Here is a 13633-nt window from a genome sequence, read left to right on the forward strand (position 1 = left end):
ACTGGTTACAGAATGTCCCCCCTGAAAGGCTTCTTTAAAGCATTTTTCTTGAACCTTGGATCTATTAGGGTTAAAACTAATAAAATAATATTTCTCTGTTGCGATAAGTTTAAGTGTTTTAACTGATATCATATAAATTAGTAATGAAAGTTTTTTCTAAACTTGAAATGTATATAATGGTTTAATGTAAAGAATCAGTATCGTGTACCGCAAAGGAAGTATTGGTTACCGATAGCTTTTTTAAGTATTGGGTACCAAAAATTCAGCACATCACTAGACAGCAGTTTTATTTGCCACTCTCAGTTATCAACTCTACGATGACGTCACGCCCAAATTACTCTCATGAATTCTGCTACAATCGGCGAATTTTGTATTCTATCATTCTTGCATACTGATAGATCTCTGTCAGCTCTCTACACCGGAAAATCTGCGATCAGTGTTGCCGTTGAAAATTTTCAGAAAGTCGCAAAAAGGGATCATTGAAGAAAAAAGGGTCACATTATTATTTTTGCTTTTCTTTCCTAGTTATTCTTTTTCTAAGAACCAAAGTCAAAATCAAATTTACATGTATTATGGTCTTTTCACTGATAGAACGTTCCGCTGTTGAATTTAGTGCAAGGCACATTGAACAAGTAGTACCAGTATAGCAGCTGATTTGATTTTATTCAAATTATTTGATCTCGAAAATGTCAAATATTTTTAATTTCTTCTCACAAAAATTCTAAATAAAAATCTATTTGCATGTGCAACCTTTTTCCATACAAAACAAGCAATTGAATATCAGCTTTTGGAACGCTCGTCCAACTCAGCAGCAAAACAGCTGATTACTGGGCCTTGCACAGGATGGATTAATGCTTCGAGAAGCAAACCACTTTATTAAGGAAGAAAGTTGCAACAATTTTAATTTCTTTCAATTTAATTTTTTAAATTTTTTTTATATTTCACAAGGCACACTTTAATGTAGAAGAAAAAAATCAGAACAGCTTTTGGCACTTTCGATACCAGAAGCAACAACAAAATATAGGCAAACGTTGTTTTTGCTCTAATGCTACTACCTTCTTGATATGCTTTGATTTAGTAGGGCAAGCTTTGCCCAATACAGGGTTGCAAAAATTCATAGAAATTGAGTTGCTGCAAGGAGAAGAATTGCATTTCCTTTAAAAGTTTTAAGTGATGCCTTTTTTTGTACTTACAGCAGAAAATATTTTTGAAATGAAACTTCTTAGGTATCGCAAAAATGGAGAGTGAAATTTTTAAAAATGAAAATGTTACATGAGTAAGAAGGAAGATATTGTATAGAGAAGGAAAAGAAAGAAAGCGACGTATTGCGGCTCTACAAAGCGATAGCACAAGCATCTTCAACGCGCATGCATACGAGTACCTACATACATATGTATGTTCGAATGCACGTATGTACCAGAGCTGTGTAATGATTGAATCAATTGAGTGTGCATTCTCATTTTTTTCGTTTCAAAAATGTGATTGTTTGATTTAAAAAATTTAACAACCACTCTTGAGATTGGTTACAAATTGTAAACACAAAATATGTAGTGTGTTATGGAATGGTTGACACCCATTCACATAGAGAATGTGAATGCAAAAAGAGAACTCAATCATGTATGATTGGACGTTTATGGGAATGCAATCTGTCATTATCATTCAGTACTAATACTATTTGTTGTATCAGGGTTGAAATTTTTGTACTCAAAATGTGAAACCAGAAGATTGCCATCTCCCTTAAAATAAGTAAACAAATAAATATTTGGTGCTAAAATATTTTTCTAAGTGTTTGGCCGAACTTCTGCTCAAACTTGAGGCATGAGTTCTGATTTTATAAGAAGAGTTTTCAAGGCAGAAATATACTCGAAGGTATGCCATTGCGTGCCGAAGGACGACTGCTATTTTGTGTTATGATCTGACCAGGTATTTAACCATGGTCCTATGGAGTGGAAGTACGCACATGTAATCACTCTGCTACGGCGGCCGCCGTAAGTACATGCTATACATATCGTCGTTTAAAGTACAAAACCGCGTATCAAGAAAATGCAAAACCGCGTAATTGCATAAATTATTTTCTAGAGAGTAAAGTCACCCATATTTCAAAATGGTTATCTTTTTTATAAAGCAAACGTATTTCTGGCTAGTATATTTCAGGACGAATGGATAAGAATTGAGCCAAGAGCTTTTGTGAGCAAATCCAATTTTTGGCAGCCAATGTCAGTCACACGGTTTTGCAGAATGACGATACGCGGTTTTGTACTTTAAACGACGATATATATGTACAGAGATTAGATTATTTATTCTCAAAATGCATGAAAACTATAGTATGCTTGCAAACAATTAATAACATTTTGTGATAAACAGTTTTACAAATGTATTTGCACTTCAAATTTGTATTTTAATAAAGTATTAATTAAATAAATTATTATTGTAAATTATTATTTTAATAAATAGATATAAAGATATTTATACTTGGCAACTCTTGGACTTTTCTTCATTTGTAACAAATGACAGATGTAAACAAAATAAAAAAATAATTGTATTTTTACAAATTTAAAGCAAACGGGCGTTCTTTACAAAAAAATGTAGTTAGGGATCGAATTGCGCATATTTTTTTTACAATATCAAGTGCCCATAAGAAGTGTTAAACCACTAAATAGCTTAAAAAACGCTTTCAAAAATTCGAAACGAGAGTGAAGTGCAGTGTTCAATTGTGATCGAAATTGCAGGCAAAATTTGTGCGTGTGTAATTAATGTTTTACTTATTTGAAGAAATGTTGCCCGTTGTTATTAAAAATAAGCAAACCAAGACCCCCGCTTTCCACTGGTGGTTACATAATACTTGAATAGCTCCTTAATTAACATGTGTTTGTTTTGAGCACGCACGGCCAGTTAAACAGGCATGTCTGAATCGATTTCCTTCATCATTCTTAGCAATTTGATATGCATTTTTATTGTTATGTGTTGCAAACAGACATTTTCGGAACTAAATAGGTTCTAAAATCTCTGTACACAAGCGCACTTATTTTTAACAGTTTCCAGTTTATGTAATATTAATCAAAACAGCTTTTATTTATTTTATGTATTATGTGATTTCTGGAAGCGTCGAATACAAAAAAGGGCTGTGACTGGGTTTATGTAATTTGAAATTGTATTGATGATTACTAATAATAATAGAAACGCGCTTACATATCGACACAACTAAAAATTTCATATATCTCAGTAGAGCCAATTAAAGATTTTTTGTTTCGTAATTTAGCAATAATATGTCTTGGAACGTAATTATTCCGGATTATATGCAGTCATACTGTAAGCTTTCAAATTATGTATTTTTCTAAACCTGAAATTTTGAATTGTGCCGTTATTGCAGAGGACCAGCGACATATGTTAGGGCTACTCCTCCGATTGTGGCATGCGCCTTGGCGTTGTCGCACAAAGGGGAGGGACCTACAGTTTTACGCCGACTCCTGCCGGGGGCCGACCACTATTACAAAAAACATTTTCTTTTTTTTGTTGGCCGGAACTGGGCTCGGACGCTCACCCTGCGGAATGGTAGTGCGCACTTCTAACCACTACACCACAGCGATCGCTTAATTAATTTTAATCATTAATCGCGATTAACCATTTATTCGTTAATTTTTAGTCATTCATAGACTAACATTTTGTCGACAATACTCGCATAAGATAGTCCCAAATTTTCACAAAAGAGAAAAGTGATTTTGTTCAAAACTTTTGAATGACGTCTTGACTGAACTTACTAATTCGGAATTTCTACTATTACTTATAGAGTAGGCTATTCATAAAGTCTGGGTAATGAAATAAAAATTTTTCTATTATAAGTTCCATAAATATAAGGAGACTTTTATTGTTTAATTTATTTTTTGCACATAAACTTGTATCTTGAACTTCTTTTTCCAAAAAGTGAGGATGTCAAAATTTCAATAGATATCGGATGTACGGTAATTTTCCAAAGAGATCTCCTAATAGATAAGTTCATGAAAATTATTCCAAACGAAAACTTAAAATTGTTAAAAAAAAATAATAACTAAATTTAACTAATTTATATTAGAGGTTTGAAGTTTATCCCACTGTAAGTATGAAATCTTCAGCTATGTGTTTCCATTGTCACTTTTTCGTAGCCATATCAACAGCCTGACAATTAAGAAGATTGTGACGTTTCATGCTACCATACGCAATATCTTAAATCCTTCAAATTTTATTATTAACCTTTTGTTTGTTAAAAACATTTTCTTCTTAGATTCGAAACTTGATCAAGCAAAATTGCCTTTGTTTTTGACTAAGAGATGCTCAATAAGCTCAGAATTGTAGTTCTCATTTGCATACATAACAATAAATTATTAATTTTTGTTTCACACCAACTCCAATATTGAATAGTAAAATATATTTTAATCTTACCCAAATAAACAACGATTTAGTTCAATGGTCAATCACATATAGAGTATAGGGTGGTAATGTGTTAAAGTTTCAAAGTTTTTAAACGTAAAATTACGGCTAATACCTTTTTAAGCGTTTTGTAATTTAACCAAAACTCATTAGCATCCACTCAAGCAAGGAATTATTTACTTTTCAACATGCATTAGCAGAGTGCACTTCTCTTTTGTTTACAATTTGGTTGTCAAACACACTACATCGGATCTTTTGACACATTTACCAGAATTTACCACCAGGTAGCTTCTGACAAAGAGATGACCTTACTTACTCTCTTATTTGTCCTCTCAGTTGCCAGAAAACCAAGTACGATTTCCGGTAAAATCTGGAAATTCTGGTAAAAAATGGTAATTTCGGACTCATGCGGGTTCACAACTAAATAATATTGGGAATACTTTTGAGGTGTTTGAAGAGGGTTGCGACCTGTTTGAAACTAAATTTATTTATAATAATCATATTTTGGCCTTGACACTTTTGCTAAGTTTTGGCCGAGCTTCTCCTCCGATTTGTAGCGTGCGCCTTTGCTGTCACACAAATGGGAGGGACCTACAAACTTACGCCGACGCCGAACGGCGATACAATTTTTATGATGAGCTATTTTTTTATTAAAGACACTAAGATTTTTAAAATATTTTCACTAAAATTTTATCAACCTAAATGTAAAGCTTATGCGAAGTAGTTATCTAATTTAATGTAAATTTTAAACATTTTCAAGATAAAACATGAATTATATTTAAAACGTAAATTTTAATACAACTGTTTTATATATAATCCCAAACATATGATATAAAATCCCCTCTACCAAAAAACTTAAATTGGGTAACGCCGGTTTGAATTTTTACAATTGAGCAATTGTCAAAAATCTTCCTTTTTATCAAAAAGTTATTTACCAGGGTGTCTTTGAACTAATGATTGGTACTGAGTTAAAGAATGCACACACATAAAAGATTGCAGCCTTTTCAATACTCATTCAGTGTTAAACCTTTTTTTGATTGGGCATTGGTTTTTTCAATCTTGCTATGAATATGTTGATGTGTGAATTCATAACTGCTTTGAGAGAATGGAAAATTCAAAAATTTTAAACCACAATCCTAAGCGAAGAATATGTAATGAAAACTGGATAAAAAAAAATTGTTGATTTAAAATTGAAAATGATTTCACACTTACACAGCTCTGGTATGTACACACTCAAGTGCCCGGGCAATTCGTGTAATGCCCAGGTACCCGATTACCCGGGCATTACCCGGGGCTTTTATTACCCATGTAACCGGGTATTACCTGATTTGCACGGGTACCCGGGTAATATACATATGTTGGTGCCGGTTAAACGAGAAACACCCGGGCAATGCGACATAAAGCTTCTTGTATATAAATATAGATTATAAAATCTTTTTGGTGAGAATAAATATTTTTTCAGTGAAAAAAATTTTTTTAATAAATTTGTACGCGACTATGTACACCTATCCGCTAGCCTGAGTAGACGCAGACAAGAAAAGTATGTAGTAGTAAACAACAAAAAAATATTGTGTTATCACTGAGTCAATCTGATGATTTCTTCCCTGACAAATGGAATTTTGAGGTCTTGGTGAATTGCATAGTTGGTGGCATGCCAAGGAGCATTAAGAATACTTATTAGCGCCTTATTTTGATACCGCTGTAGTATTTCTATGTTTTAGTTACCCGCAGTACCTCATAGTTGCATAGCGTATGTCAAAACCGACTCCAGCATAACTTTGTGTAGAAGAATTTTGTTTCCTAAACTCAGCTCAGATTTTGCACCAAGCAGCCGTTACATTCTTAATGTTTTTAATGCAAGTGGATTTTTGTTCGATTTAATATGCTTCCTTAGATAGTCATCTACAATACTGTTTTAACACAAAAACATTATTTCAAACTTTATAACACAACTTTTGCATTTGAAATCAAACACGCTCTTAACTCTCATAAAAAAGTTATAAACCTGTAGTTTTATTTTTACTGAGTACTAAGAAGTGGTGTTAATCTTAAATTCTTTGGAATAGTTTGTAGTTTATTGTATGAAAATTTCAAATCGATCGATAAACATAGCGAGTTTAGATGACAATTTTGTTAAAATTATCATCAAGAATTAGTTCCGCCCAATAATAAAATTCAAACAACGCCACGCTGCAGCGTTTGATCACAGGAAAATAAATAGCAAAGACAATAGCAAAGGCAAATTTAAATTTGAACAAATCGTCGCCTGGCTAAAAGATTGTCGTAAGCGTCATACGTACGTGCGTAAAATACGACAATCTTTTACCCAGGCCACGAAATGTACCAGTCGCGTAATTTGGTTTTATTCAAAGCGAACATTTGAAAGCACACTTATGTGCAGACATGGGCACTTTTGCCCGTATGGGCTTTTTTGCCCGTACGGGCACTGCACACGCATTCTGGAGTAAAAAGGCTCACTCTCCCAAACGTACGCCACATATACCCCTCGTCATTTGAATAGCTGAACTTTTTAATCTTTAGTATTTACACTTTTAATTTTTTTTATTTAATATTCATTACATCCGATTTTAAAACTTTATACAGAGTTAAAAAATGTCAACAAAGGGGTACAATAAAGTGCAAGTTTCAAGTGTCTGTAAAATAGCGGTGATTTATGACAATTTTTTTGGTGATAGTGCTGCGCATTTTCTCTCATACAAAGTATGCTCGACAAAACTTTTATATGGAATAAAATGCGCAGCACTGTCAATAAAAATTAAATGAATTTGAAAAATCGGGGCTGTTTTAGAGTCACTTCAAACTTGCACTTAATTACACTATAATTGAATGGGCTACAAAACTGCATATCAGAAATTTTTCTAAAAATATTATTAACTCATTCACTGCAGGTCATCAGGATGGCACACTCCTATGTTGACCTTTTTTTAAGAACTGTTTCCAGTTCTCGAGAAAAACGAAAAAATCATATAAAATGCTGCCCAAGAAAGGGAAAATAAACTTTCTTTTAAGTTTTAGTTTGTAAAAAATTTTAAAATTGCATTTACCCGTAGAATATGCTATATCGTCACTAGGCACGAATAAAGGCGCGAGCTCAAAAGTTGACGGCGAAAAAAGACGCATAAAAAAATTTCAGCGTCAAATACTCTTAACATACTTCGCCAAAGTTTTTTATAAGCATCTTTTTTCGCAAAATTTTTTTAAACGCTTTTTTTCACCGTCAAAACACCAGCGCGCCTATATTCGTATGTAGTGACGATATTTTTACAAAAAATTTATATTAAATAAACAAACGGAAAACTGTAAGTACTAAGAATTGAAAGGGTGTGCAATTCAAATGACGAGGAGTGTATATATGGGCAGATGTGATCACTACCCCAAGTAAACGCGAGCTGAAAGCGTGATTGGGTTAGTGTGCCAATTACGTTTGAATGAATTTGCGTTCGCTTTGTTACGCCCTCGCATGTATTGGCATGTGATGCTTACGCTCTTTAAGCAGGCGCTCACTCTCTGTCCATGCTTGTATATGAGCAAATTTGACATCGATATAACTGTTGCCAATTTTGTGCCTTTCGCAAGAAATTAAGTGCGTTTAGGGAATTAAAAGGCGAAAATTGTTTAGTTTAGCGCTTGTTTTGTTCTTTGGTGCCCTTTTCAAGGCAATTTTATAATAAAAACGTGATTCTATGGTGACATTGTATTTGACTTACACATATGTTAGTGTTTGGCCGAGCTTCTCCTCTGGATAATATGCTCCAAGATAATCCAAACGCAATATTTTCACACAGTCTCTATCACAGAATCCATAGAATATTCTGCTAATTAGCTGGGTGTGCGCATTTGTACAAAAGTAAGCAATTGCATGAAAATAAAGCCTCTAGAAAAACCAAGTTTTGGAAATTGTTTTACGAATAAAAAAACATTTTGCAAATTAAATTTATTAAATTGATTAACTGCGCATAGTTGGAAATATTTACAAGTTTCATTGTGTGATTACTTAAAATATTTGAACATACAGCTTTATATGCGAAAATACCATTAAACACAGCAACACAAAATTGGTGTTTTTTTTTGGGGGGAAAATTGCGCTATTTTCAGTATTTTGGTGCTTTTTTAAATAAAAAACTTGGCGATCAGGGCTGCCAACTTGGCTCAAACCGTGCCATTTTTGGCACTATTTTACTTGAAATGGCACTGAATTTTTCAATTTTGCAAAAAGTGCCAAAATGGCACTTTTGAAAAAAAGCCAAATTTAAATACATTTTTGTGAAATCCTTTGCGTGTACTTCTTTTTCTCAACTAAAATTTTCTAATTTCTATAGTGTATACAACTGGTTTATCTTACTTTGACATTGGGCTTTTGTTTTAATTTGTCTAATTTTAATGCTAATGGGAAGAACTAAAGAGAATGACACCTTTTTTGGCACTTTTAATTTTCTATTTGGCACGTTTTAGCACTTTTTTATCCTCAATATGGCACTTCATAGCTATGTATGTTTGGCAGCCCTGTTGGCAAATTTGATCACTAGCTGACCTTCACCGAGCGCTCTTTGCTGGGTTCGGACTACAAAAATGGAAGTAAATATCAAGTATTCGTAGTAGATGTGCATTTCCTATCTTTATAAAAAACAATTCATTTCTCCTCGTATCCTTGTACAAATAAAGAGCTAAAGCGGCCTTATAAGGGTCGATATCTGTAGACTGGAAAATCGACCAGCTAGTGGTTGAGATGTCATTTACACGGGTCGATTTTGGTTGAACGACAAAAATCTACTAGAAAATCGACCCGTGTAAAGGCGCCTTAATCCAGCGAGCAATTATCATTAAAGTTAAAATGCCTTGGTTAAAATTAATAAAAAGTTATTTCATTCTTTCTTTACCGGGACAATTGTTACATCGGTGGGCAACGACGCAATTACAGAACTTTAGACAGAGCAATATTTTTCGATCGGGTTCAAATCGGGCGATTGTGAGGGCCTATTCACGAATTCAAGTGTATTTGCAAAGTTGCTGTAGCTCACCAATGTAACAATCGTGTCGATAAAAAGGTAAAATATAACTTTTAGTTTGCTATTAAAAACCCCACCTCCTTTCTATTTGAAGAGTAAAATTGTTGTTGCAACAAAACGGAGCAGATTTTCAGATGAGCGAAGTAGAGGACTAGGTTTCAAATTTTTTCGACAAAACGGAACAAATCTACTCCTATCGGAGCGAAGTCCGAACGATGGCTTATTGTGTATATGAGGAAAATTTATGCTCTTTGTTTGGTAAAGCTCAGTTAGTCTAGACTTAACTTAATTCAACTTACCGTAAGAAATCATCAGTGATTACTCAACACGTCAACTTAAGCCAAGAGCGGAAATATTTTGTTTTTGTATTTTCTTTTTCAGCTGTTTAACAGTTCGCCGCCTTAAATGCCACATCAAAAAAATTCATGCAAACAACAATGTTTGCTTTCATTTATTTTTAAGAAATACAAAAACGAGAGTCCGGCAAGCCTGATTCTCTCACCGCTCTCAATTTCCGTAAGACCGTAACTTAAGAACCTAAAATCTACAGGTTCTTAAGTTTCTTACGCTAAGTTAAGTTTTAACTAACCGCCAACACAGTTTCTCATATAACAGGTTGGCCGAAATATTTAGTTAAGTTACGTTACGGAAATTAAGTCTAGACTAACTGAGCTTTCAGTATTACCGCAGCCGTACTGCGATGAACATGATGTCGATGAGATATAAATAATTTTTTCGCAACTTTTCATACCCTTCCTCCCGTAAACAGCGTTTCCCTTTCTCCAGCCGGCGCTCGCACTTTCGCTACTGCGCGGGCAAAAAAGTGTCCATGTCTGCTTATGTGCATGTTGTGCCTGTAGCTGAGCGCGCAAAGATGCTGGCTACAATTCGTTGCGGCCGAAAGTGTCCAAGTTCAAATCTCACTATGCAGAACATAAAACTTAAAATGTTTATTTTAGTCTTTTTTTTATTATGAAAAAGTATCTGTGAAGTGCACAACGAAAAAAAAACTGGTACTTTTACAGGCAAAAAATTACGCAGTGGGAGTCAGTTGTCACCTCCTAGGACAACTCCATGTTAAATGCGACAGTAGAAAGCATGGGTGGTAGATTTGCGAGGTAACGGTATTCGACTCCCGAAAACTGGTGAATTCACTAATTCTGTACTAGTGCTTTCCGGGCTTTGTTTGTATACTAATGGACATAGGAATGTACTCATGGCAGCAATGTTTTCATGTATGTACATTAGAGTGGTTGAAAAAAAAAATTTTGGAAATTCATAAACGCTACCTCAAATTATTGTTATTTGTGACAAAAAAAGAGATCCGTATTTAAAAAAAAAAAGTTTTCTTAGAGGCCGCGCTGGTCGGTTTTTTATAAAAACGCTGATGTTATCAATATTTTAGTTTTCTTGACATGTTAAAATGCAGCTAAAAATGTGGTTTTTACATATAATTACTCTGGTATTACTGGGGAGCTTTCCCTTAATAACACACCTGTCTTGGACAATTAGAATGGGTTTCTGGGGTTGCTAATTAGGAATCTGAAGTCAGTTTTTCGAAATTCGAAATGGCAGATCCAAAATGGCGGTCCATTTTTTAAAAAAATAATTGGATTTGTTCAAAACCCGGCACTCGAGAGTTTTTGTGGTCGCCGATTACGAATCTGAAGTCAATTTTTTTTAATTCAAAATGGCGGATCCAATATGGCGATCAAATTAAAAAAAAGTTCTAAAATTAAAACTTCGATACTGAACGTTTTAAACCTTGTCAAGGGTTAAAACACGTTTTCAGTGGGTTTCTGGGGTTGCTAATCTGATGTCAGTAAGTAAAACTGACATCAGATTCGTAATCAGCAACCCCAGAAACCCACGGGAAACGAGTTTCAACCCTTGACAATGCTTAAAACGTTCAGTATCAACGTTTTAATTTTACTACTTTTTTTAATTTGATCGCCATATTGGATCCGCCTTTGTGAATTGAAAAAATTTGACTTCAGTTTCGTAATTGGCGACCCCGAAAACTCTCGAGTGCCGGATTTCGAACAAATCCAATCATTTTTTTTTTTAATTGACCGCTTTTTTGGATCCGCCATTCTGAATTTCGAAAAACTGACTTCAGATTCCTGATTAGCAGCCCCAGAAACCCCCTGGAAACAAGTTCCAACCCATGACAATGCGTAAATCGTTCAGTATCAACGTTTTAATTTTACTAGTGTCTTTTCGAGAGCATATTTTCAGGAACTAAAGCATCGTTCACTCAAAATCGGTACGCATGAAATGGGTTGTATCTTTTTAATAGGTTTTCAGAAAATAATATTTAAAATGTTAGAATAAAGAGAAAACATTCCGTTATAGGTACATGTTAGCGAGAGTTTCATATTTTGCTTGGATAAATAAATAAGAGACAATTTCTTTAATAATGATAAAAATTTTCTGAACACCCGTTAGGGTAGCCAGATATTATAGTGACATAATCAGTACAGTTCTGATCAAAAATCAGTACAAAGTCATAAAAATCAGCTCATTTTTAAGCGTATTTTTTATTAACAATATAACAACCAAATAACAGCGCATTAATTGAACAAAAAATAATTTATAGACTTTTAAATACATATAGTATTATCAATACAAAAATTCATTACTTTAAAACAAATCAAAGGTATTACGTATGTATGTACAGCTGTGCTCAGGAAAATAGTAGTAAAATGTATTGACAGGTTTTGAAAATTCGTTCTTCCCTTACTTAATTTAAATTTTTTATAAAAATATAGTTAATTCTATGACAAAAGACTTGTAATTGAAGTCTCAAACTTTCTAGAAAATTTATAAAAATCGAGAAAATTAAAANATCAATATTTTAGTTTTCTTGACATGTTAAAATGCAGCTAAAAATGTGGTTTTTACATATAATTACTCTGGTATTACTGGGGAGCTTTCCCTTAATAACACACCTGTCTTGGACAATTAGAATGGGTTTCTGGGGTTGCTAATTAGGAATCTGAAGTCAGTTTTTCGAAATTCGAAATGGCAGATCCAAAATGGCGGTCCATTTTTTAAAAAAATAATTGGATTTGTTCAAAACCCGGCACTCGAGAGTTTTTGTGGTCGCCGATTACGAATCTGAAGTCAATTTTTTTTAATTCAAAATGGCGGATCCAATATGGCGATCAAATTAAAAAAAAGTTCTAAAATTAAAACTTCGATACTGAACGTTTTAAACCTTGTCAAGGGTTAAAACACGTTTTCAGTGGGTTTCTGGGGTTGCTAATCTGATGTCAGTAAGTAAAACTGACATCAGATTCGTAATCAGCAACCCCAGAAACCCACGGGAAACGAGTTTCAACCCTTGACAATGCTTAAAACGTTCAGTATCAACGTTTTAATTTTACTACTTTTTTTAATTTGATCGCCATATTGGATCCGCCTTTGTGAATTGAAAAAATTTGACTTCAGTTTCGTAATTGGCGACCCCGAAAACTCTCGAGTGCCGGATTTCGAACAAATCCAATCATTTTTTTTTTTAATTGACCGCTTTTTTGGATCCGCCATTCTGAATTTCGAAAAACTGACTTCAGATTCCTGATTAGCAGCCCCAGAAACCCCCTGGAAACAAGTTCCAACCCATGACAATGCGTAAATCGTTCAGTATCAACGTTTTAATTTTACTAGTGTCTTTTCGAGAGCATATTTTCAGGAACTAAAGCATCGTTCACTCAAAATCGGTACGCATGAAATGGGTTGTATCTTTTTAATAGGTTTTCAGAAAATAATATTTAAAATGTTAGAATAAAGAGAAAACATTCCGTTATAGGTACATGTTAGCGAGAGTTTCATATTTTGCTTGGATAAATAAATAAGAGACAATTTCTTTAATAATGATAAAAATTTTCTGAACACCCGTTAGGGTAGCCAGATATTATAGTGACATAATCAGTACAGTTCTGATCAAAAATCAGTACAAAGTCATAAAAATCAGCTCATTTTTAAGCGTATTTTTTATTAACAATATAACAACCAAATAACAGCGCATTAATTGAACAAAAAATAATTTATAGACTTTTAAATACATATAGTATTATCAATACAAAAATTCATTACTTTAAAACAAATCAAAGGTATTACGTATGTATGTACAGCTGTGCTCAGGAAAATAGTAGTAAAATGTATTGACAGGTTTTGAAAATTCGTTCTTCCCTTACTTA

The sequence above is a fragment of the Rhagoletis zephyria genome, unplaced genomic scaffold (genome assembly GCF_001687245.7).
Source record: "Rhagoletis zephyria isolate East Lansing unplaced genomic scaffold, Rhagoletis_zephyria_1.1 Rzeph_scaffold_00436, whole genome shotgun sequence".
In the NCBI taxonomy this organism is placed as follows: Eukaryota; Metazoa; Arthropoda; class Insecta; order Diptera; family Tephritidae; genus Rhagoletis; species Rhagoletis zephyria.